Raw genomic sequence first — 5,582 nt, 5'->3', positions numbered from 1 at the left:
CCGGAGCCGGATCTGTTGGGGGTAGTAGTCCTCGTGGCGGTGACCCGGTCCGTGCCCAGGGTGTCAAACTAAATGGCAGTCTTTAGCAGTAGATGTTAGAGTGTTCGACTACGCCACCCGTTGAATGCGGCTATGAAGCCGCCGCTGCAGGGCAGACCGCTGAGGCCGGTGGTACGGATGTGCAGCGTGGATGGTATAACCCCCAACGGGAGGGGTATGGCCTCAGGGCAGCCGACGTGAATGATGGGGTTAGCAGAGTTGCACGCAGGCACCAGGAACCACTCAGAGACGGTGCGGTGTAGTTCAGGGTCTTTACTGGTGGCAAAGGTAGACCCTCCCGGAGTACTGGCTAGCGATCGGGGCCTGGTCAGTCTGTGAGCAGATAGGATCTCCCCTGGCCAGGCGGAGTTGTAGGCCTCCCCAACTAATTGTACTCTTCTGGCTACCTTGCTAGAGGCGGGTAAAAGTAGCCCACGTCCCTGAGTGTACCGTGTGGTGCTCACCCGTATGGCCGGTGACTCGGGGCCTTCTGGTAGCTTCCGCTCCACAACGGCGGTGCTGGTCCCTTGCGTGTGACCGTGCCTTCGGGTTTCTGGGCCAGAGGACCTGAAATCCCCTGCCGGTCGGTTTCTGCTGCTGGGTAAGGATTAGTCCCCACAGCCTCGGACTCCGGGTCCGGTGAGAACTCTTCAATCAGGGCGAGCTCTACAGCTTCCAGCCCCTGACTCCTTTTAGCACTGCTCCCACTGAGCTCCTGATCTTTCTTTCCTTGCTTTTGCTACACTCCAGACCAGACTGTGTCTCTGTCTGGGACTCCTCTTCTTCTCCCTAACCCTGCCTCAGCCCTAGTTTTATATAGGGGAAGTTCTTCCCCTCCCAGGACTGGGCAGGAGGTGTGGCATGCATAGGATTCCTGACCAGGAGACCTCCCACCTGCTCTCAGACGTAATATTGCTATTACTGTGGAAACCAGACCCCTGGGGTGCCACAGAAGCAGTGGAGGAACTTTGACATAAAGAGGATTGACGCACAACTCGTGGGGACGGCAAGACTTGGACAGCAGCCCCTTGTCCTGCTGTCACCATAGTTACCCAGTGCCCAGTCAGCGACATGTAACGCCCCTGTCCATGCCTACTCGTCCAAGTGTCTGTGGTGAAATGCACCCTGTCACACACAGAGTTTCTCAAAGAAGCGGTGATGTTGTGTGCGACATGCTGGTGGAGCGCAGGCACACCTTTCTTTGAGAAGTAGTGCCGACTGGGCATCTGGTACTGGGGCACTGCGACGGACATAAGGTCTCGAAAATCCTCTGTGTCCACCAGGCGGAAAGGCAGCATTTCTGTAGCCAAGAGCTTGCAGATTGTGAAATTCAACCTCTTAGCTTTCTCATGGCTAGGAGGAAATGGTCTTTTACTTGTCCACATCTGAGGGACCGAGGGCTGGCTATTGTGCTTAGACGGGGTTGATAAGGGTGTCCCCGGCAAACTGCCGGTCTGTGAGGAAGATGCAGGCGGACATGTTAGGTTGCCTTGATCCAAAGGTGGTGCTATCGATGTCGGACAGCGCTCAACACCAGCTGGTGTTACCACCTCCAAAGAAAATGATGACCTGCCAATCACGCTGGCTGTTGCGGGTAAAGAGGTGGCAGGTCTGCGCCCCAAAACAGGTGTGACTGCTGTCCCCCCAGTCACAGAGGATGAAGAGGCCGCGGATGCACAAGATATGGCAGACGGTGGTTGGCCCGGCCGGCTAGGCCGCATTGTAGCACACTGAGCTTCCCACTGCAACTTATGCTTCATGTCCATGTGCCGGTTCATGCATGAAGTACTCAAACTATGTATTTTTTGGCCTCTACTTAGCTTTTGCTGACAAATGTTACAGATAACACGAGTTGGGTCATCTTTATCGATCTGAAAAAATGCCCAGGCTATGCAAGGCTTAGCACCCATGCGACCTGAAGAGCCACCACGACTTGTGGTGAGAGGCAGAGTTGTGTTTGAGGATGCAGTTGTTGACGTGCTTCCAGTACTACGTCTCTGTCCAGGAAGGCGCAACCTGACCTCGTCGTCACTAGCATCTTCCTCCACCTCCTCTGCTGACCTCATCTCTTGGCTGACTGTGGGTTGACAGTAAGTGGGATCTCCAACCTCATCATCATCACCCTGTGCGTTATCACACCCGTCGTCCTCAGAGCCAACCTGTTCCTGCCCTGACAAAAAACTAAAGTTGTCGCTCCAATCAGGTATTTGAGTCTTATCATCGTCTTCCTCATTGTCTCCACCAACAGGAGTTACAGTTTGGGAATGAGGGTCTACATTATGGTCAGAACCTTCTGCGTCTGGTCCTGGATCCGACTCATAAAGATTCTGGGCGTCAGTGCAGATCATTTCCTCGTCTGGATTCACAGAAGCGCTGGAGTCGACCTCTGATTCCCAGGCTATAGTATGAGTAAACAGCTCTGCAGACTCAACCATCTGTTCTACCTCATACTCAGACGGGCAGCTGGAGATTTGGGAGCTGTGAGGAAGCAAGTGCGATTGGGGTGACACCTTTGAGGACTGGAGTATTTGTGATGTTGAAGTTGATGTGGAGGAGAGCCCACTTAAAGGAGCACTTGATATCCGTTGAAGCACCTGCTGTTTTTGTGCCTCATCTGGAATTTGTAGCGATTGGCGTGGCCGTAAGAAAGGGATCTTATCACATTGTCCGCTAAAAGAAGTAGACATTTTAGTTTGGCTGGAAGATGGTCTTTCTTCTGCAGATGTTACTGTTGCTTTAACACCTACCCCACGGACACAACCTTTTTTCCCCTTCCCAACACGCCTATTCCCCTTTCCACCAGCAGCAGGCCTTTTTCCACTCATTTTGGTGGTTAACTAATTCACAACTCTGGAGTTGTTTGCACAAAAAAACAATGGATGGGAACCGAGCAGAGCTGAGTGGCCAAACTGTGGTATTAGGCCAAAACTATTGGCTGGGCTAGATGCAGAAAAAAATTATTTTTAATTTGCAACCTGATGGAGGTCAGTATAGATGGACTAATAGACCAAGTCCCACACACTGCTAGAAGCCCAAATATTTTTTCAGAGCTAGATGCAGATAAAAATTATTTTTAATTTGCTACCTGATGGAGGTCAGTATAGATGGACTAATAGAACAAGTCCCACACACAGCTAGAAGCCCAAATATTTTTTCAGAGGTACTGTAGATGCAGATAAAAATTATTTTTAATTTGCAACCTGATGGAGGTCAGTATAGATGGACTAATACAACAAGTCCCACACACTGCTAGAAGCCCAATATTTTTTCAGAGGTAGATGCAGAAAAAAATATATTCAGTTTGCAACCTGATGGAGGTCAGTATAGATGGAGTAATAGAACAAGTCCCACACACAGCTAGAAGCCCAAATATTTTTTCAGAGGTAGATGCAGATAAAAATTATTTTTAATTTGCAACCTGATGGAGGTCAGTATAGATGGACTAATAGAGAAAGTCCCACACACTGCTAGAAGGCCAAATATTTTTTCAGAGCTAGATGCAGAAAAAAATTATATTCAGTTTGCAACCTGATGGAGTTCAGTATAGATGGACTAATAGAGAAAGTCCCACACACTGCTAGAAGGCCACATATTTTTTCAGAGGTAGATGCAGAAAAAAATATATTCAGTTTGCAACCTGATGGAGGTCTGTATAGATGGATTAATAGAACAAGTCCCACACACAGCTAGAAGCCCAATATTTTTTCAGAGGTAAATGCAGAAAAAAATATATTCAGTTTGCAACCTGATGGAGGTCAGTATAGATGGACTAATACAAGTCCCACACACAGCTAGAAGCCCAATATTTTTTCAGAGCTAGATGCAGAAAAAAATTATATTCAATTTGCAACCTGATGGAGATCAGTATAGATGGACTAATAGAATGATGCAATGCCCAAAAGATTTTACTTCACTAGGTGCAGTAAAAAAATTGGTATTCTATACACAGGTGGTATATCTTGCAGCACAGATAGGCTACTCCACTGACTAACACACTCTGCAAGAGGCCAAAAAGGATTAGCTTTGCTAGATTCAGCCAAATGCTGTGAAAAAAACTTGCACAGCACTGGCACAGACCTGCCTGGCAAAAACTGATAGGAACTGATGTAACCTAGTCCTGAAAAGGACTCCAATTACAATTAGTCTTTACTCCCACAATCTATCTATTTAAGAGCACAGACCTGCCTGATAAAAGTCATAGGAAATGCTGTAACCTAGTCCTTAAAAGGACTGCAATCACAACTATTCCCTACTCCCAAGCTATCTGTAGATTTGTGCGAAAATTGGCTTGAAATTAACAAGGTATAGCGCACACAGCAACAGCGGTGCCGTCTAACACGCATCTGCAGCAGTGAGAAAATGGTGGCGACGGGGAAAATGGCTTGGTCTTATAGGGCAAGGACATGTGACATACACTGCCAATGACACATGCCCTTGCTTGTGTGAAAAAAAGCACTTCGCTCCGTGTGTGCGCTGCTGATAGGCTGACAGATTGCACCTCCCCACTGTAAATGCGGGAAAGAGAAAAAAAAAATGGAGATCTTCATTATTCCTGCAGAGATCCATCCCCTGCCCCTCCCCCCACCCCGCTGTACACTCAAACTGCGTATTAACATTAATTTTCATCATTACTGAGAAAAAATCCAGTTATGATTTTGGTGCACGAACAGTTATCGAACATAACCTCGAACAGCCGAATTTTTCTCAAATTGTTCGTGTTCGCCGAACGGCTCGAACACCGCCCAAAACAGCTCGAATTTGAGATTGGCGAACAGTTCGAGTAGAACAACGCTCATCTCTACTCTGGAGTATAATACAGGATGTAACTCAGGATCAGTAATGTAATGTATGTACATAGTGACCGCACTGGCAGGATAGTGAGTGCAGCTCTGGAGTATAATACAGGATGTAACTCAGGATCAGTAATGTAATGTATGTACATAGTGACTGCACCAGCAGAATAGTGAGTGCAGCTCTGGAGTATAATACAGGATGTAACTCAGGATCAGTAATGTAATGTATGTACATAGTGACTGCACTGGCAGGATAGTGAGTGCAGAAAAGGATTTTTTTGGGGAGCTTATGCAAGTGTTTGCAAAATGGTGAGATAACATAATACCCGTGAGTCTTCTTATTCCAGGTAATAGAGGGGGCATTATTGTATAATTTTAACAAAGGGAGTTTACATAAATGATATACAGTCTGTTTGGCTGGGGCTCGTAGAGAGAGTGATTGGTCTCTTACTTGTTGCTGTTGGGGTATGAGGACCTGTGCAGAACATTCCTTTTGAGAGGAGTGTATGTGGGATCAGCCCAAGGTTTACAGGCATTGAAGATGGATACAAACTGCAGGTCCAGCACTAAAATCAGAAGCCAAGTTTCATCTTCTCCATATGGCTCCTTTCCTTCTATGTAGATTATTGATCCCCACAAATTCTAACATGTCTACACCAGAGCAGCAACCTTGATGATCTCTTCTTTCTCTTTCACAAGATTGTATATTTTTACTTTTAGTGCCATCAGAAAACAACACTAAAAATGGGG

The sequence above is a fragment of the Phyllobates terribilis genome, unplaced genomic scaffold (assembly GCF_046119375.1).
Source record: "Phyllobates terribilis strain yellow unplaced genomic scaffold, ASM4611937v1 Scaffold_12__6_contigs__length_324123572, whole genome shotgun sequence".
Lineage (NCBI taxonomy): Eukaryota > Metazoa > Chordata > Amphibia > Anura > Dendrobatidae > Phyllobates > Phyllobates terribilis.
Note: the sequence above shows the minus strand (reverse complement) of the source record.